General features: G+C 40.7%; 1 pseudogene across 1 annotated transcript; it reads right to left on the bottom strand.

Annotated features, from left to right (window-relative positions):
- Positions 1-18615: 18615 nt before the first annotated feature.
- On the bottom strand, positions 18616-19206 carry LOC308255721 (ras-related protein Rab-2B-like; annotated as a pseudogene). Its single transcript has one exon. The product of its transcript is annotated as a ras-related protein Rab-2B-like (transcript).
- Between the last annotated feature and the right edge of the window lie 2504 nt (positions 19207-21710).

The raw sequence follows: 21710 nt of genomic DNA, 5'->3' as shown, positions 1-21710 counted from the left end.
CAGCAGAGGTGTGATGGGGGTGTCGCCTTCCTCTGATCTCCGGGTCTCCTCCAGCCTCTGAGGGCTCCTGGACTGTGAGAGGGGGCAGGCTGGGCTAAGGGACTCCCCCTCCAGTGCATGAATTTTCATGCATCAGACCTCTAGTGTGTGTATAAATATGTATAAACATATAGAAAAGGTACTGGAAATGCTATTGAGAATGTCAATAGTTTCATTTTTATGGAAAGACAGCATTCAAATAATACTTGTATAATGAAAAAAAAAACAAAAAACCCATACTAACGTCTAAGCAAGATTGATCTAAGGCAGGTAAAGCCTCTCCCTAGTTCTCAAATCATTGGAAACCGAATTTTCCAGACTTTTTGCTGCCTCCCAACCAAAGGACACACCACACACTGCCACGCAGGTGAAATATGGACTAGGCGAACAATCTGTATCAAGGACAAACTCATGGGAAAAAAGAAGACCCTCTGGCCCCAGTTGCAGCCTGAGAGGCTGGGAGGGGGCTGGTTGTTGATAGCATATGAGCCCCCTGTGAGGTGGCCAGAGGCAGAATAAAGAATTTGGATTTTAGATTCAACCGCAGAGTAAAATTCTAGGACCTGAGTTCTGAGTTGAAGGTAGATTGACACAGGTATTTAGTCTTGGCTCCTTCCTGAATCCTAGCTCAAATGTTGGTCAAGGGAGACAGAACCCTACAAAGATGAAGAGAACGAGGCTGGAAGACAGGTGAAGGAATGTGAAGGAACTTAGCAGAAGAAACACTGGCATCCTCAGTGGGCAGTGGGAAGGGGAAGCTGCAGGACTTTCACCACAGAGCCCCCAAAGCCCCTTTGTTCTCTCCTCTCTGGGTTCTTTGACTCTACAGTTCTGACATTCATGCTGATTTACCTTGATATGAATCTTCCAATATGGAAAGTTACTTCTTTTGATTCTGGTAGGTTTATTGTATAATTGCCTTGATCATTTCCTCTGTTCGTTTTCTGGAACTCTTTTTGGCTGGATGTTAGACTACCTGGATTCATACTGTATTTTTTCCCCCTAGTTTTCATGTTATCATTTTTTGTTGCTGATCTACTTTTGAACAATGTCATTGTCTTTATCTTCTGAATGCTTCTATTGGATTTTTAAAAATGAAACTTTTAATTTTGTAGATGCACATGTAAGAAACAATACAGGGATATCCTATTTACCCTTTACCTTCTTCCTGGATGTAACATCTTGCAAAACTATAGGACAATATTACAGTCAGGATATTGACATGGATGCAGTTAAGATACAGACACGTTGGTCACCACAGGGATCTTTCACCGTGCCCTATCATAGCCATACTTGCTTGCCTCCTGAGCTGTTCCCTCTCACTTATTTCTATAATTTTGTCATTTCAACAATGTACTCACAAATGGAATCACACAGTATGTGACTTTTTGTGATTAGCTTTTTATCACTCAGCATAAATCTTTGAGATTCATCCAGGTTTTTGCTTGTATTAATAGTTCGTTCCTATTTATTTATTTTTTTTATTATTATATTTTAATATATTTTATTGATTTTTTACAGAGAGGAAGGGAGAGGGATAGAGAGTCAGAAACATCGATGAGAGAGAGACATCGATCAGCTGCCTCCTGCACAGCCCCCACTGGGGATGTGCCCGCAACCAAGGCACATGTCCTTGACCAGAATCGAACCCGGGACCCCCCAGTCCGCAGGCCGACGCTCTATCCACTGAGCCAAACCGGTTAGGGCCGTTCCTATTTATTGCTGAGTAGTATATTCCATGTTATTGATGTACTACCATTTCTTTAACTATTTGCCACTTAGAGAAATTTAGTTTGTTTCCAGTTTTTTGGCTATTACAAACAAAGCTGCTATAAACATTCATGTGCAAGTTTGAATGTAAGTTTTCATATCCTCCTATATAATAAAGAGGTAATATACAAATTGACCCTCACGCCCTTGCATCACAAGATGGCTGCCCCTATGTTGTCACAAGATTGCTGCCTCACGTTGTCACAAGATGGCTGCCCCCATGTTGTCACAAGATGGCTGCCACAAGATGGCTGCTTACACGTTGTCACAAGATGGACTGCAGGGGAGGGCAGTTGGGGGCGACCAGGCCTGCAGGGGAGGGCAGTTGGGGGTAATCGGGCTGGCAGTAGAGCAGTTAGGTGTCAATCAGGCCAGCAGGGGAGCATTAGGGGGTGATCAGGCTGGCTGGCAGAAGCAGTTAGGGGTAATCAGGCAGGCAGGCAGGCGAGTGGTTAAGAGCCAGCAGTCCCGGATTGTGAGAGGGATGTCCGACTGCTGGTTTATGCGGGATCGAGCCTAAACTGGCAGTTGGACATCCCCAGAGGGATCCCAGATTGGAGAGGGTGCAGGCTGGGCTGAGGACCCCCCCCTCAGTGAACGAATTTCATGCACCAGACCTCTAGTTCTGAGATAACTGCCCAGGAGTGCAATTGCTGGGTCATACAGGAATTGCATGTTTAGTTTTTTTAAGATCCTGCCAAACCAATGTATGAGGGATTCATTGTCTCCAGATCCTTGCCAGCATTTGCTATTATCACTGTTATGTATTTTAGAAATTCTGATAAACATCTCATAGTGGTTTCAATTTGTATTCCCCTGATGACCAATAATGTTGAGCATCTTTTCATATGATTATGTACTATTGGTAAATCCTCTTCAGGAATGTCTCTTTATGTCTTTTGCAATTTTCTAATTGGATTGTTTGTTTTCCTACTGTTGAGTTTTTTTGTTTTGTTTTGTTTTTTTTAAATATTTTTATTGATTTTGGAGAAGAAGGAAAAGGGAGATAAAAACATCAATGATGAGAGAGAATCATCAATTGGCTGCCTCCTGCATGCCCCCCTCACTGGAGGTCGAGTCCACAACCTGGGCATGTGCCCTTGACTAGAATCAAACCCAGGACCCTTCAGTCCACAGGCTGATGCTCTATCCACTGAGCAAAACCAGCTAGGGCCCTACTGTTGAGTTTTGAGGGTTCATTATATAGTCTCGATACTAGTTCTTCATTGGATAAATGGTTTGCAAATATGTTCTCCCAGCTCATCTTTTCATCTGCTTAACAGGGCCTTCCACAGAGCAAAAGTTTTTAATTTTGCTGGATACAGTTTACTGATACTCCTTTTATGGATAGTGCTTTTGGTATCAAGTATAAACACTAGACCCCAGAGATTTTCTTCTCTGCTTATGTGGGGGCTAAAAAATTAATACTTTTCCTCCTATCTTCTAAATTTTTCTAGCTGGTTTAATAATTAAATTTACAGAGACAGATTAACAGGAGAAAATCAAAGTTTTAGTTCATGCGCATGGGGAGTTCACAGAAGCATGAAATTCCAAAGACAGTGAAGCAACATTGGGCATATTTGTTATTTGTGGACAAAGGAGAAGTGGTGAATGGGGCATTAGATTTCAGAAGTGAGAATGGGTGATTTACAGGTAGTTGAGGAAGAAAGGAACATACAGGGCAGGAAAATTCTTGCTAGGCAACTCAGAAACAATGAGACATGGGGGTATCCAGCTAACAGACCTCTGACTGAAGCCCTCTTATATACATACTTAATTCAAATTAGGTGAAGAATATCCTAAAATTTCCTTCCTGAAGCAGGTTTTCTGTCTGAGTCCCTTGGGCAGGAAAGGGGGGAGGGTCAAAGTTTCTTCTGAGTCTTGTTTCTTAATAAACAGCTTAAAATCAATATCCCAAAGAGACAGCTTCAGGGTGGCAAAACTTCAGTTCCCTTCACTTATTTTTCAACGTTTTGTAGTTTTACATTTAAGTTCATGATCTATTTAGAGTTAAATTTTATATTAAGTGTGCGGTTTGGGTTGATGTTCATTTATTTTTTGGCCTATGGATGTCCAATTTCTCCAGTACCACTTGTTTGAAAAGGCTTTCTTTTCTTTCTTAAATCACCTTGGCACCATTGTAAAAAATCAGTCTGGCCCAGCTGGTGTGGCTCAGTTGGTTGAGCATTGTCCCATGTATCAAGAAGTTGCTGGTTTGATTCCCAGTCAGGGTACATGCCTGGGTTGTAGGCTAGATCCCCAGTAGGGGGTGTGCAGGAGGCAGCCAATTGATGTTTCTATCTCTCCCTTCCTCTTTCTCTAAAATCAATAAAAATATATTTTTAAAAATTAGTATGATCAGTCTTTGTGCACCTATTTTTGAGTTCTCTATTCTATTCCATTGACCAATCATCCATCTCTCCACCAATACCACTCAGCCTTGGTTATTCTAGTGTTATAGTAAATTTTGAAATCTAACAAGCTGATTTCCCCCTCTTTCTCTTTCTCAAAGTTATTTTAGATATTCTATATCAACTTGTGGAGAATTGACATCTTTACTATGTGGGATCTTCTAATCCATGAACATATTATATCTCTACATTTGTTTAGATCTGCTTTGATTTCTTTCATCAGCATTTTATAGTTTCAGCATACAGATCTTGTACAGTTTTGTTGGATATACATATGCCTCCTTTATTTTTTTGTGTTCAATTGTAACTACTGATTTTTAATTTTGGTGTCCACTGATCATTACTAATTATAGAAATACAATTGATTTTTATATGTTTAACTTGTATCTTGAGACCCTGTTGAACTCACTTATTAGTTCTTGGATTTTTCAGATCCCTTGGGATTTTCTACATAGACAATTATGTCATCTGCAAATAGAGACAGTTGTATTTTGTCCTTTCAAGTCATATGCTTTTATTCCTTTTTTGATTGTTTGTTTTTGCCTTATTGCATTGGTTAGAACTTATTGAATTAAGAGCCATGAGAGCCTTGACTTGTCTTTTTCCTGATTGTGTTATTGTTGTAATTAGCTAGTTATTAATAATAGAAAAGGAGCAAAGAAAAGGCCAGACATGACAAACATGGCCATTTGAGCAGCGTCACCAGAAATCTACAACTTTACACTCCTCAGGGAGCCACTGGCCCAACAAAGGGGAGATGGACACATGTGCAGTGAAGTTGGGGTAAAGTAAAAAAGGTGCCCATCAGTCTAGCCTGAAAGAAAGATAATTGGCTAAAGAAAGCAGAACCATTGCAAATTCACAAAAATTTAGAAATACATAATCCCCCAGACAAAGGAGTTTGCTCTTGCCAAAACCGGTTTGGCTCAGTGGATAGAGCGTCGGCCTGTGGACTGAGGGGTCCCAGGTTCAATTCCGGTCAAGGGCACATACCTTGGTTGCGGGCACATCCCCAGTAGGAGGTGTGCAGGAGGCAGCTGATCAATGTTTCTCTCTCATTGATGTTTCTAACTCTGTATCCCTCTCCCTTCCTCTCTGTAAAATATCAATAAAATATATTAAAAAAAAAAAAAAAAAAAAGGAGTTTGCTCTTGGTGCTTTCGGCTCTGTTCCTCTGGTTTTGTTTCTGCTTTCTTATATTTGCCTGCGTTCCCTCCATAGCTATTTGTTTGTAGAAGCTGCATGGCTCATGGCCATGTGGACCCCATATGCAATGGACTGATGAACTATAGCTGGGAACACAAACTAAGCTAGCCTGATGCTGTACTGAAGTGTGCAAATGTGGAGCAGAAACTCTGGGAAATGGCTTTCATCCTAGCTCTGCTGAAAGCAATGGGCCTTTTTCCTTGGCAGAATGTAGAAAAATGGGACCTTGGAAACTAAGGGATTTGATTTCACAGAAATAAAGCTTTCTATAATATCTCATCCTCCCGTGCAAATCTAAAAAAATTTCTTTTCTTGTGACATCGAAAAAATCCCCGTTCCACTAGCAAAGATGGGGACACTAAGAACTCTCCATCGATAACAATTTTATGGGGAAAACATTTAGTGTTTGCCATTAAGTGTAACATAACTGATAGATTTTTTGGTAGATACAACTTATCTAGTTAAGTAAATTTTCCTCTACTTCTATTTTTCTGAGAGTTTAGTTTTAAAATCATGAATGGATATCGAATTTTGTCAAATGCTTTTTCTGCCTTGATTAATATGATCATGTGATTTTCTTTTAAATACTGTTACTATTGATAGATTTTAAAAACTATTGCACTAGCTAGCCTTGCATTAACATATTTTTATTTAAATAAACCCTATTTGGTCATTACTGATATTTTGATAAGGGTTGTTGCATCTGAATTCATGAAGGATATTGGTCTATAGTCTTTAGTTTTGTTTATTAATTGTTTGTTATTTTCATTCAATTCAACAAATATATTAAAACTAGAGGCCTGGTGCACAAATTCATGCACAAGTGGGGTCCAGTTGGCTTGCCCCAATTGGGGCTGAGGAGGGCAAGGCTGGCCGGGGGAGGGGCCGCAGGAGGTTGGCTGGTGGGTCCGATCGGGGGCTGGGCCAGCTAGGGACAGGGGCTGCAGGAGGGCTGTGGGAGGTTGGCCAGCCAGCCCCACCCCAGATGCGGGGTGCAGATTGGGAGCCAGGCTGACTGGTTGGCTAGCTGCAGTGCACGTCATAGTGACCAGTCGTTCTAGTCATTCCGGTAGTTCTGGTCGCTTGGCTTTTATATATATATAGATTTCCTTGGGACTTCCTCTTTGATTTATGGATTATTTGGAAGTGTGTTATTTATTTTCCAAGTATTTGGAGATTTTCCTGTTATTTTTCTGTTCTTGAAATCCATTTTCATTTCATTGTAGTCAGAGAATACACTTGGTGATTTCAATTCCTTTAATTTGTTTGATTTGTTTTATGGCTCAGTATATGGTCTATCTTGGCATATATTCTGTGTCTGCTTGAAAAGAACATGTATTTTGCTGTTGTCAAGTAGAATGTTTTATACATGTCGATTAGATTCTGTTGTTTGATGGTGGTGTTGAGTTATTTTATATCCTGTGATTTTCTGTTTAGTTGATTTTTCAGCTGTTGTGAGAAGGATGTTGAATGTGCCAACTCTAATTGTGGATTTATTCTTTAAGTTCTGTCAGTTTTGCTTTACATTATTTTTTAGCTCGGCTGTTTGGTGCATGCACATTTAAGATTGCTGTCTTCCTGGTGAATTGACTCTTTTATCATTATATAATGTCCTTTTCTATCTTTGGTAATATTCTTTGCCCTGGAATCTACTTTATCTAATATTAATATAGCGACTCCTGCTTTGCTTTGATTGGGGTATGCATAATATATCTGTTTCCACTCTTTTACAATCTGCCTATATCATAGTTGAAGTGAATTTCTTGTATATAGTAGGGTCATATTTCTTAATTCACTCTACCAATCTCTGTTTTTTAATTGGTATATTTATTTTATTATTTTTTTATATACATTTTATTGATTTTTACAGAGAGGAAGGGAGAGGGATAGAGAGTTAGAAGCATTGATGAGAGAGGAACATCGATCAGCTGCCTCCTGCACACCCCCTACTGGGGATGTGCCCGCAACCAAGGCACATGCCCTTGACTGGAATCGAACCCAGGACCCTTCAGTCCGCAGGCTGACGCTCTATCCACTGAGCCAAACCAGTCAGGGCTTAATTGGTATATTTAGACCATTTACATTTAATATTATTATTGACTAGAGGCCCATTGCACAAATTCGTTCACAGGTGGGGTCTGGCTAGCCCTCTCTGATTGGGGTCAATTGGGCCAGGCTGCCTGGGGGGAGGGGCCGAGGATGGTTGGCCGGCTGGCCCTGCCCCCCCGGTAGAACTCTTGGTTGAACTCCTGAACTCCCTGTTGAGGGGACAATTTGCATATTAGCCTTTTATTATATAGGATATTATATTTTGATCTATTTATAGTATTTTTGAGTGTATCTCTTTGACTAGATTGTTTTGGTAGTTGCTTATTCTTCCTTAGGTACTTTCATTGAAGGGACATTTGTTCCTTCATGCTAGGGACACAATGACAACAACAATAATTATGGTTTCCTTTTGACCTTCTGCCATGTGCCTGGCTCTCTATAATTGAGCTCCAATCCTATAAATCAAGCATTATTATTTCAATTTAATGATGTGAAAATTAAGAAGACTCAGAGTACTACAGTAACTTGTTCAGGACTACACAGTAAGAATCTATTTGCCACCAGGCTCCAAGTTCTTCTAACACATTTAAAAGCAGCTGTAGCCTGTGGGATTTGTTTTGAGATAGTCTTTTTAGTTAATACCTAGGTTATTTTCCATTTATAATGAAGGCTTTTGTCTATCTTGGGGGAGATATACTCTTTCTTCTCTCACTTTCCTTTTTCTCAGTTATGTTTCTGGAGACTGCCTGCATCATGGGTTCTGGAAAATAAGGACATTTTCAGCAGCAAAGAATCTGCAGCTATTAGGTGGCAGTATAGCATCCAATGATTCTAAAAACACCAGGAGATGATATGTCCTAACTTTGGACACATTATTGCTCTCACAGGAAAGTTAGTGCTGCTATTTTCTCCCTACCAATTAAAACAGACTCATTCCTGATGGGTAGATCTTGTGGTCAATCATTTATTTCAATTTAAACTCCACCGTAAAGAGATAAATCTTTTCAACCCTGTCAGAATTTCCTTTGTTCATCTCAGCCACCCACGATTATCATCACTAGAAATCACATCATTGCTGAAATCTTGTTTTCAAACATTTTACCTCTCTGACAACTATTTATCCTCCTGGCTCACTTGTTGGAAATTCTCCCATTTATAGAATTCTATTACTTCATCAAGACTTATAATAGCTTTTCGCTATCATTACTTTTCTTCCTTCCCTCAGTAGGTTTATCATTATAATCCCTGTATTAGTCAGCCTTTGCTGCAGTAATAAATCTCAGTGGCTTACACAACAAAGCTTGCTTCTTTTTCCCCCCAATTTTCTTTATTGATTAAGGTATTACATATGTGTCCTTGTCTTCCCCTTGCCCCCTCACCCCTCCACCCCACTCATGCCCTCACCCCCCTGGTATCTGTGTCCATTGGTTATGCTTATATGCATGCATACAAGTCCTTTGGTTGATCTCTCAAAGCTTATTTCTTACCAATAGTTTTGCTGGCTTAAAAAAAAGCAACACATGGACTTTAATATTACAGAATTTGGCCTTTATTAACTAGCTTACACATAAACAAAGCTACTCTTTGCTCACCTGTCCTAACCTATGAAGTATGGCACCAACAGACCTCCTTCCATAGCTTTTTACTATGTAATCAGATGACTCCTCCCCTTAAAACATGGTGAAAAAAAAGTTTTCACCCAGAAGAATGCTAACAGAAATATTAAATTCTAAATTTAAATTAGTTAAATTTAAGCAGATGCAACACCAGAAATAGGTTATGGCCAGCTTTACTTAAGTCTTTTACCTAAATAGTATAATAGAAAGTTACAATGTTGGCCAAAAGAACACACAGGTTTTCATTGAACTTTGTTTTAATGGGTTTCAGTGTTCTGTGACAGCTTTTGGTCAAGTTGTTTTTATTAAAAAGTACTCGTTTAAAAAACTAACTTAAAAACTGCCACACAAAATACCCCAGATGGTCCACCAAACATTTTCCTTTCGTTCTGAAGATTTTACAGTGCATTGTAATCATTAACCAGTTGCTTACTATTAAACTTCAATGGCCTCTTGAGACAGTTCTGCGATCGTTCTTCCACCACTGACTAAGACGGGGTGGCAGGTATTGGGGATAATATTCATTTGGCCTTCTGAGCTTTCTGGGCAGACTGGTGACTGCCAGCTCCAGCTGCCTCCTTGTCCACTGTTTTGATGGCACCTGTGTGTCTGTCTCACGTCACAAACAGCAAAACGGCCCAGAGGAGGACAGTCAGAGAAGCTCCTGACACACACGGGCTTGCCAGGAATCGTATCAGTGATGGCAGCAAATTTGCGGGCAATGTGAGCTGTGTGACAGTTCAGCACAGGTGCATGTCCTGCACTGATCTGGCCTGGATGGTTCAGGGTAATCACCTGATCTGTGAAACCAGCTGCCTCCATTTCTGGATCATTTTTGTTGTCACCAGCCACATTGCCATGACAAACATCTTTGACAGACACATTCTTTTTTTTTTTTTAATATATTTTTATTGATTTCAGAGAGGAAGGGAGAGCGAGATAGAAACATCAATGATGAGAGGGAATCATTGATTGGTTGCCTCCTGCACGTCCCCTACTTGGGATTAAGACCACAACTCGAGCATGTGCCCTTGACCGGAATCGAACCTGGGACCCTTCAGTCCGCAGGCTGATGCCTTATCCAGTGAGCCAAACCAGCTAGGGCGACAGACACGTTCTTGACACTGAAGCCCACATTGTCCCCAGGAAGAGCCTCACTCAAGGCTTCATGGTGCATTTTAACAGATTCACTTAGTTATAACATTGACTGGAGCCAAGGTGACCACCATGCCGGCTTTGAGAACACTAGTCTCCACTCGGCCCATAGGGACAGTACCAATACCTCCAATTTTGTAGACATCCTGGAGGGGCAGACGCAGGGGCTTGTCATTTGGACGAGCTGGTGACAGGATGCAATCCAGGGCTCCAAGCAGCCTGGTTCCACAGGCATTGCCATCTTTATGGGGGACTTTCCACCCCTTGAACCAAAGCATGTTAGCACTTGGTTCCAGCCTGTTGTCACCATTTCAACCAGAAATTGGCACAAATGCTTCTGTGTTAGAGTTGTGGCTTATTTTCTTAATGTAGGTGCTGACTTCTTTAACAATCTCCTTGTATCTCTTCTGGCTGTAGGGCAGCTCAGTGGAATCCATTGTGTTAACATCAACAATCAGTTGTTTCACACCCAGTGTGTAAGCCAGAAGGGCATGCTCACAGGCCTGCCCATTCTTGGAGATGCCTGCTTCAAGTTCACCAGCATCAGCAGCCACAATCAGGACAGCAGTCAGTCTGAGATGTGCCTGTAACCATGTTTTTGATGAAGTCTCTGTGTCCTGGGACATCAATGATCATCACATAATACTTGCTGGCCTCGAATTTCCACAGAGAGATATCAATGGAGCTACCACCCTCATGTTCAGCTTTCGGTTTATCCAAGACGCATGCATACAGTACTTGAAAAAGCCCTTCCCATCTCTGCAGCCTCCTTGCCAAACATTTCAATGGTTCTTTTGTCGATCTCATCACATTTGTAGATCAGATGGCCAGTAGCAGTAGACTTGCTGGAATCTACGTGTCCAACTATGATGATGTTGATATGAGTCTTTTTCTTTCCTACTTTGGCTTAGATTTACGGGTAGTTTTCATGACACCTGTGTTCTTGTGGCAAACCTGTTGTGAAAAAGCTCTACTGATTTGTTTTGTTACACCTGGGCTTTAGGCTCCAGGGTCTCTTGTTCTAAGACTAGGTGAAGGAGCAATGGCTGTCCAGGAATGTTCTTTCCATCGCACATAGTGGGAGCATCAGAAGAGAGTGAAAACATGCAATATCTTTTAAGGCCTCAGCTTGGAACTGGCACACTGTCACTTCTGCCTGCCTATTGGTCAGAGCAAGTCACATGGTCAAGCCCAATGAGTCAGGGAACTGTTTTCCATTCCCTGGGATGCAAATATTTGCTTGACAATAATAAATCGACCACACCTCCTTCAATCAATTCCCTAGCCCCTCTCCCTTTGTAGAATCAATCCTGGATGAACACAAAGTATTTGTCTTCTTTCTGTATATACCTGCAGCAGAACATTGGTTGGAGGAAAATTGTGCAACTGAGCTGACTGATTTCTCCACAAATGAATTATCTTAAGCCTCACGGGACACTAACTATGCCATGTCTAAACTTTCGCCTATTTATTTATTTACTATCTTATTGTGGTAAAATATGCATAATGTAAAACTTATCACCTTAACCATTTCTAAGTGTACAGTTCAGTAGCGTTAAGTATATTCCCATTGTTGTGCAACCAATCTCCAGAACTTGTTCATCTTGCAAAATTGAAACTCTGTGCCCATTAAAAAATAACTCCCCATTCCCCACTTTCCTCAGCCCTTGGCAACTACCATTCTACCTTCTGTTTCTGTGAATCTGACTACTCATATAAGTGAAATTATATTGTATTTGTCTTTTTGTGATTGGCTTATTTCACTTAGCATAATGTCCTCAAGGTTCATCCATGGTGGAACATGTATCAGAATTTCCTTCCTTTTTAAGACTGAATAATATTTTATTGTATGTATATACCACATTCTGTTTATCCATTCATCCATTGATGGACACTTGGTTGGGTTGCTTATACCTTTTGACTATTGTGAATAATATTGTTATGAATATGGATGTATAAATAACTTTGAGATCATGCTTTCATTTCCTTTTGGTATACACCCAGAAGTGGAATTTCTATATCATATGGTAATTCTCTGTTTAATTCTTTGAGCAAACTTTATGCTGTTTCCATAGTATTTTAAGTATTTCCCACAATTTTATACTCTCACCAACAGGGCAGCCAAACTTTTTATATTTCTCTGGAAAGCCTACTTTGGCCCTTCCACCAATGATGATGTCAAACTGTATCTTACTTTCTCAAAACTTCCTCCTCTCTTCCCCCACTTTTACTTTTAGGTTCAGCTGCTGACTTTGCCTCATTCACTGAGAAAGTAGAAGCCATCAGATCCAAACATACTTATCCTCCTTGCCTCAGACAACATTCCTTAATTTTCACCATCTTCCCATTCTGCTTCCTGTTTGTTACAACCAAAGAGACATACCCGCTGCTAGTCACAGCTAATCCCTTCATCTGATTCCACCCCCACCCTCCATTCAGGGATTTATCACCTCATTCATTTTTCCAGTTCCTTTCCCATCACCCTTACTGGACTGAGTATTTTCTATCTTTAAAAACACTCTCCCTTGAGCCCTGGCCAGATAGATCAGTTGGTTAGAGCATCGCCAGTCAGGGCACATACAAGAATCCACCAGTGAATGTATAAATAAGTGGAACAACTAGCCTCTCTCTCTCTCTCTCTCTCTCTCTCTCTCTCTCTCTTTCTCTCTCTCTTTCTCTCTTTCTCTCTTTCTCTCATCAATTATATATGTAAAAAACCAACCAACCAAAAAAACAAAAAAAACAAAAACAAAAACAAAAACAAAAACAAAACACCAAAAAAATACTCTCCCTTAAGAAGTTCACATCATCTATGTGGTATTCTTGCCAAAAATGTTTAACCTGAATCCAGTCATGAGGAAACAATCAGACATGTCCAGGATGTGGGACATGCTACGTGACAACTGGCCCGAACCCTTCTAGCTGTCAGTGCCATGAAAGACAAAAATAAATAAAAATAAAAATACAGAGGCTGTTTTAGATTAAGGAGAGTACAGAGACGTGACAACCAAATGGAATGTATGAATCTCAATTGGATCCAGCACCAGGAAAAAAGAAAGCAGCTAGAGAGGATGTTTCTGGACTGTTGGGGAAATGTGTATATGGTCTGTTTATGAGGTAATGTTATTGCTTTGATATTACATTTCTTCAGGTGGGATATGGCATTGAGGTTATGTAGGGGAATGGCCTTGTTCTTAGGGAAAGCATGATGAGTATTGAGGAATATCTACAACTTATTTTTCAATGATTCACCCCACAATGAATATATATAGGTGTGAATGGGGGAAGTAAATGTGGCAGTGTTAACAAACGATGACTAAAGAAAGGTAAAGGGTGAAGAGGAGTGCATTGTATTCTTTCAACTTTCTGCAGGTTTGAAACTTTTCAAAAGAAAAAGTTGATCAGAAAAGAAAAAGAGTCTTCCCTTGATTCCTATCTGCCTGTAGCTATTCCCAGTTTATGGGCCATTCTCAGCTCAGTGATTGAGCCATTCACACACAATGATTCCGCCCTCACTTCCCTTCATCACTCGATCCATTCCTGCAGGCTTCTGGCCTTGAAACTGCTCTTGTCGGGGTCCTGATGGCCTCCATGCTGGCAACTCCCAGACCAGCATTCCACACAGCTGGTCACTCCCTGTTCTCCACATACTCCTGTCTCTCAGCCTCAGAGACACCTTCTGGTTGCCCTTATCTCAATAGCCTCTTCTTTTTTATCTTCTTTGCTTGCTCCTTTGCTCTCTCCAATCTCTAAATTTTGGGTTCCTCAGGTCCCAGCTTTTCTTCTTTAAAGCTCTCCTCAGGTGAGTTTATCTATTCCTGTGGAGTTAAAAGCTGACTTTGTTCTAATGATGTCCAAATGTACACCTTCAGCCTGGATGTTTTCCACATTTGATGACTTCACATCTGTCCTAAAATATTTCACATACATCTCAAGTTTAACTTTTAGTCATTTGTTCATTAATTGAGCAAATAATTGAGTGTCCACTATGTACTAGGCAACTGTCCTAAACACTGCGGATGTGGGGAACAAGCCCATTATGGCTGTGTCATTCCAGTTGCGAAAGACAGCAAATATGAAAGAATTTGATGATCATACGGGGTATAAAGAGAATACATTTTTTAAAAAGGGGATATGTTAGAGACTGCTTGGGTGGATTTATACCTATTCTTTGAGTGACCAGAGAAGGCCTCTTTGAGGAGGGTACAATGAAATGGAACTCAGGATGAGAAGTGGGGGCCAACAAGAGAAGATTTAGAGATGGGGAGTAGAGGTAGAGGGGGCAGCTGGTTTAGCTGCCCTCAGGTGGGAATGTGCTTGGCATGCTCCAGACCTGAGGTGTATCCCCAGAACTCAGAACCTTGAGTTCAGAACTCAGAACCCTCTCTCTCTGGTTCATATTTTTGAATTCCAGGGCATATAAGACATGCTGATTAACTCTATCTGAAAAACCTTCACTTGACCTTGAATTCCTATTTTAGAATCTTCTTCAGATTAGGAACTGCTCTCTGTCTGGGATGGAAAGCACTTTGATTCTTGTATTGGCAAAGGGTCAGCATGTTAGGTTAGAGTTTCACCAGTCCTTTCACCCTCCACCTTGTGCAAAGCCCAAATAGTAATTCTGAAATTTTCTTGAAGGGGGAAGGTTTCCATCCTCCACGGCTCCCTCGCAGCCCACCCGTACCCTCAGTAGCTGCCACTGTACTCCTGGAGACTGGAGGGGAGCCATGAGAGGGTCCTGGTATTAACAGTTGACACATTGCTGTGTTTCTCCCAGCAAAGTGGAGAAGGTGACTTGACTCTGTTTTATAATCTTTCCTGGGTAGGATTTGTAGCCAATGATAATAAAAGCCCACCTCCCTCAGGGCTAGATCCCATTAGGCCTTGGCTAATGAGGCAAAAATCCATCTTTTCCTAAATGAGGTGTGTGTGTGTGAAACCACTCCTTAAATAAATTTGAAACATACTTAGAACTTAATTTTTTTGAGTGAGTAATGCATTCATATCTTTCTAAAATTTAAAACATTAAAAAAGTGTAGCAAAAAAAGTTTCCCCTCACCCCTATTCCTAACCTCCCATTTCCTGTCCTCCTCCATCCCCTGCCCTGCAAATGGATAACCACTATTATCAGTTTCTTGTGTATCTTGTGTGAGGACCCACTTGGAACCCCAGAATTGGAACAAAGATTATTTTAAGCTAAAGATGTTTGAGATTCAACAGATACAGAAAGAAGCCTTCTTGGAGTTTCCCTTATCCAACTCAAAGCAGAAACCTTGGAGAAATGAGGAGGGCTATGAACTCCCTCTTCAGGGCAGTTTCTACTACAGAGAGAGAGAGAGAGAGAGAGAGAGAGAGAGAGAGAGTAAATCTACCAATCTACCATAATTTTCATGAAGAAGATGAAAGAGTATCGCACCTGCATGAATAAATATTATCACAAACTTTCTTATCTCTGGTTTGTTCTCCTAAAAACCCATTTGTCTTTCCTAAAGAAATCTTTTTGTTCTTCCTGTAGAAGCCCTTTTCCCTCCCTTTCCCTTTCTCTTTCCCCTACTACGTATCTATAATAATAAAAGCATAATATGCTAATTAGACTGGATAGCTGAACGAAGCCGGGGCTGTGAGGGCCGAGGCAAGCCACGCGGCTGTGAGGGCTGAGCCCCTTGCACGAATTTCGTGCATCCGGCCTCTAGTATAAATATAAAAGGCCCAAATTCCAAAGACCACTTTAATTTAGTCATCACTGAGCACTCCCACATGTATGCATAAATAGGTTCTGATTTCCCTCTTGCTGATCTGTACTTTTGTTTAGTCTGTAAGCCTCCACCTTCTGAACCTAAGAGGATAGAGGAAAGTTTTTCCTCCCTGACACTTGCAAAGACTTTTTTTTGGTATATATATATATATGACTATGCAAGCAAATATATTCTCACCCTACTCATACATACAGTGCTTATTTATTTATTTATTTATTTAAACACATATGATTTCACTTTATAAAACTGTTATGCATCTTGATTTTTTTAAAATTTGAAAGTATATCTTGGAAACCTTCTAATATCTGTACATAGAGAGCATCCTCATTATTGTTTTTTTAAAAAATGTGTTTTTATTGATTTCAGAAGAGAGGAAGGGGGAGGGAGAGAGAGATAGAAACATCAATGATGAGAGAGAATCATTCATCAGCTGTCTCCTGCATGCCTACAGGGGATCGAACCCAAATCCCAGGCATGTGCCCTGACCAGGAATCGAACTGTTCCTTCTGGTTCATGGGTTGATACTCAACCACTGAGCCACACCAGCTGAACTTGTTGGTATTTTAAAAAATTCTTATTCTTTTTTGTTGTTTGTTATTATTTTTGTTTTTTTAATACATAAACATTTTTTTTGCTATCTTAAAAACTAACTTTACTGAGATGTAATTTACATACAATAAACTTCATTTATACATTTTAAGCATCAGTTTGATGACTTTTGACCAATGTATACACCTAAACAAGAGCTAGCACCCATCCATTACCGGAGAAAGTTCCTTAGTCCTTCTTTGCAGCCCCCTCAATTCTAGGCAACCACTATACTGCTTTCTGTCACTGTAAATTTGCTTCTCTTGTTTAAAAATTTTATATAAATGGAATCATGTGATAGACACTCTTTTGTATCTAGCTTGTTTTACTCCCTATAGTGATTTAAAAAAATTGATTTTAGACAGAGAGGAAGGGAGATAGAGAGACAGAGAGAGAAATGTTGATTTGTTGTTCCACCTATTTATGCATTCATTGGTTGATTCTTGTATGTGACCTGACTGGGGATCAAATCCCAAATCCTTAGGGTATCAGGATGATGTTCTAATCTTTTTTTTTTTTTGATACATGCATATATTTAATAATGAAGCAATTCACCATCACCAACAAAAGAATTAGAAAAATTCATGAGACCTCAGTGCTGTGAAATAGTATGGGACATCAAGGCAAAAAGATACAGCAACTGACCCAGAAAGCTGAATGAAGAGGGAAGCAAAGGCAAATTTGGCTAGGATAGTATCATATGCTCTTGAAAAGGAGGATGGCTGCAGAAATACCCACTTATTTGACTGCTTAGAAGCAGGCAGCCTTACTCTACCCTGCATGGAAGGGAAGAAAAGAGCTAAGAAGGGAAAGAGAGGAGAGGTAGAAGAGCAATATAGAATCCAGGGTAAGCAGATGGAAGAGATTGAGATAGAGTTACAAAGAGAAGACTCCAAGGCCTTTTGTTTCCTCTGGACTCTAAAATAGACCTGTTCTGAGTCTTCAAGTATGTCAGTTAAATTCAACGATCACATAAATAGCACTTGGCACTGTGAAGGAGTGGTGGAGGGAGTGCTTCACAAAGTATAGGGATGACGTGGTCCCTGCTCTCAAGGAGCTTACATCCTATTTGGGGAGAGATTCCATGCACAAACAACTATAAACATATTTGCAAAGCAACATAAATACAAATAAGTATACATAGGAATAAATAGCATATGAAAGCTAAGGTGTACTGTGTCAATAATTGCTTAGAAGTCAAAGAAGACTTTCTGAAGGAAAACGTTTTGAACTTTGAGTATAGTGTTAGCAGAGAGTAGGGAATGTGCATGTCCAGTAAGTAAGCAGAATAGCTTGACTAGAGTAAGAAGTCTCAATGGGCCTCATTAAGAAGTACGATGAAATAGTAGGGGTCTATTTGGTGAGAGATACGTTTGTCTGGTCCCTAAAACAAACAAACAAACAAACAAACAAACAAACAAACAAACAAAGGAAGATGTTTTCTTTAGGTAATAAGTGGCCACAGGTCTAGGAGCAATTCTACTAATCTCAAAAGTTTTGTAGTTCCTCTAAGACTAGTAATAAGATGGTAGAGAAGTATTCAGCATTCTTCAGCAGTTCAAGAACTCTTGCAGCCTTCTGCAAGAACGCTTATGAAGTGACAGGTAGAAAAACTCAATGAAATTCAAAGACTGAGGATCTATCATTAAAAGGCTAGCCAGATCCCAGGAATCTCAAGTGCTCAAGCAGAATGTCCCAGACCCCTGTTGCTGATTCCTGGTGGGGAGCAGATTATGTATACTTCTAAAATAATTTATTTTTTTAATTGCCATGACAATCAACTTTGATACTAACATTTTAGAAATTAAAATAGGAGTATAAGAAGAGCCCTAACCTGTAAGGAATGCTCATGTCCCTGAAGAAGGGACAGGTCAGTAGGGGCCCAAAATTTCCCCAGTCTTTAAGTGGAAAGGCAAAACATCACACCTTGAAAAGAAGCTTTTCTCAGCCAAAGTTATAAGACCTCTTTAAGCCTATTGATCTGAAGCTGTTCCAGGAAGGAAAAAAAGAGTCCAGCCCAGATATTCAGCAGCAGCCAGAGTTGGACTCTATGTCACCTGAGTTCTGGGAGGCGATGGGTGCCACTGATGTTGAAATACACTGTTGAGGATCAATCTTGATGCAATTTGCCTCACTGTGGACATGAAATAAACCCTGCTGGATCTGCCTATATATTTCTTTGGCTTTGTTAATGAAGGCCCCTTCAACATTGCAGGCTGTTTTGGCTGAAGTTTCCATGAATATAAGTCCACGCTCCCGAGCAAAGGCCTCTCCTTCTTCTTTCTTCACATCTTTGTGGGACTGTAAGTCACTCTTATTCCCATTCAGCATGATAACCATGTTGGGACTAGAGTGCTGCCGGGCATCCTCTAACCAAGAGGTCAGGTGGTTGAAGGTTTCACTCCTTGTAATGTCTTATACCGGCAGTGTTCCAGCTGCTCCCCTGTAGTAGGAACGGGTGATAGAACGGAAGGATTCTTGCCCAGCCGTATCCCAGATTTGCAGTTTGATTTGTTTCCCATCAATGTTGACCATATGGGCCCCAAACTCCACACCTATGCGGAGGTTGTGGACAGGCTGGAACTGCTTGTTTATAAACTGCAGGAGGAGGCATGACTTTCCCATACCTAAAAGAGGAGGATGCACATTCTAGCCTTCACGTGGCCAGGGAGCAGTCCTGAGTCACTCTAATCTTCAAAAAAAAAATTAAAAAAAAATTGATTTCAGAGAGGAAGGGAGAGGGAGAGAGAGATAGAAACATCAATAATGGGAATCACTGAGCGGCTGCCTCCTTCAGGCCCCACACTGGGGGTAGAGCCCGAAACCTGGGCATATGCCCTGACCAGGAATCGAACCATGATCTTCTGGTTTATAGGTCAACGCTCAACCATTTAGCCACGCCAGCTGGGCAGTGCTCTAACCTTTGAGAGTCATCCATGCTGTCATCTTTCAGTAATTTCAACATTTTTATTATAATCCCTTTCTATGGCTATACTAAATTTTGTTTATCCATGCCCTGGTTGATGGATATTTGAATTGTTTTCAGTTTTAAAAAATTGTGAATGAAGGTGCTATGCACATTTGTGTACAAATCTTTTTTTTCTTAAGGTAACATGCATTTTTGATAACTTATGCATCTTAATGTAGACATTCACAAACATTTGAGCAACCAGATTACATACAGTTGGTGATCATTAGCTACTTTCACCTGTGGCTATTGATATTTGTGTACAAGTCCTTTTGTGGGCATTTAAAAAAATCACTTTTTGATGAACACCTAAGAGTAGAATTAGTGGGTCCTATGGTAGGTATATTCTTTAGGTCCCCAAGTGATTGTACAATTTTCAATTCCTGCCAGCAAAATATAAGAATTCCAGTTTCTCTTCATCCTAGCCGACACTTGGTATTGGAAATCTTTTTAATTTTAGCCATTCTAGCAGGTATCTTGCTGTGGTTTTATTTTGCATTTCTCTGATGACTAATAATGTAGACCATCTTTTCATGTGCTTGTCGGCCATTTCTACAGTGTTGTGAGGGATTTGCTCATGTCTTTTGCCCATTTTTTTTTTCATTGAGCTGTTTGCCTTTCTATTAATGAGTTATCCAAGCTCTTTATATATTTGGAATGCAAGTTCTCTTTCAGATACACGTGTTGTCAATAGTTTCTCTCAGGCTGTGGTTTGACTTTTTAGAGCAGGAAGTTTTAATCCTGACAGAGTCTGACTTTTTCCCATGGTGTGCTGACCTCCCAGGCCCCACACTCCTCTGAGGTCCCCCCTGACTCACTTCAATCTCTTTCTTTCCTGCTTTGCAGATCAGTTTGTCCAGCTCCTCTCTCCAATCGTTTACAAAACCCTTCTTAGTGCTCAATTGAGAGAAAAAGAGAGAGAAAGAGAAAGAGAGAGAAAGAGAGAGAGAGAGAAAGAGAGAGAGAAAGAGAGAGAATGACAACCATCCTTGGAAAAATATCTTTCTGCCCTTCTCTCTCATAGCTCTCTCTTCCTCTTCCATTCCCTGCACATAATTTCTTCCTTTTTCATCCCCGTACTCCTCCTTAATTTGCTCTGTTTCTCTTTATCTTGGACCAACGAGAGTAAAATCAGGCCTTTTCCCAAATTGAGGCTTTCATGCAAAGTGTTCTCCCAGAAACTTCTCCAGATCCAATAGTGCCAGAAAAAACTCTCAGGGATGGGCACCTAGGAAGTAAAGCCTGTGACACCAGGAACCTCAAATTGCAGCTTGATTGGATGAAAAGAGGCTTATACAGGTTATGTGAGGAGCAAATTGTATTTCTTCTCCTGGAACATTCTCACCTGTGTGAGCCTCCTGCCAGATTAGATCATGAAAGTCTATGGAAGCCTTATTAATTATCCTCATCTGCATCAGAGTCACTCACCTGGGTAGCCTTTTTAAAAAAATATTTAATTACTCTAAGTTTCAGCACTGTTTCTTTTTAATTTTTTATTGAGTTTATTTATTTTAGACAGGAAGGGAGAGATAGAAACATTAATGATGAGAAGAGAATCATTGATTGGCTGCCTTCTACATGCCCCACACTGGGGATCGAGCCCACAACCTGGGCATATGCCCTGACCGGGAATCGAACTTGTAACCTCCAGGTTCATAGGTCGATGTTCAACCACTGGGCCACGCCGGCCGGGCCTGGGTAGCTTTTGTTATCGCCTCTTTCCTTCCTGCACCAGAGTTTGGCTCTATCCATTAGATAGACAGTAGAGGTCCTCCAAGTGTGGTCTGCATCACCCTGGGCAGCTGTTAGAAATGCAAATTTCTAACTATAGCAGTGGGTCTCACACTTGAATGTGCATCCAAATCACTGGGAGGGTTTGTGAGAACAATTAGAGCAGAGATTGCTGGAGCAGCTCCAAAATCCAGTAGTCTGGGATGGGCCTGAGAACTTGCATTTGTAGTTCCTATTCCAGGAACACACTTTGAGAACCACTGTACTAGTGGTTCTGATTCTGTTGGTCTGGGGACAGGGAGCCCTGGACAGCCTATTATTTTAGAAACTCCTCATGGTTCTGATGTGCAGCCAGAGTTGAGAGCTCCTGGTGCATGGGCTGGGGTACAACACGGCTAGAGCTACACAATTCCAGTGGAGT

The sequence above is a fragment of the Plecotus auritus genome (assembly GCF_963455305.1).
Source record: "Plecotus auritus genome assembly, chromosome: 8".
Lineage (NCBI taxonomy): Eukaryota > Metazoa > Chordata > Mammalia > Chiroptera > Vespertilionidae > Plecotus > Plecotus auritus.
The sequence above is the reverse complement of the archived record's forward strand: the minus strand, read 5'-3'. Positions and strand labels throughout refer to the sequence as shown.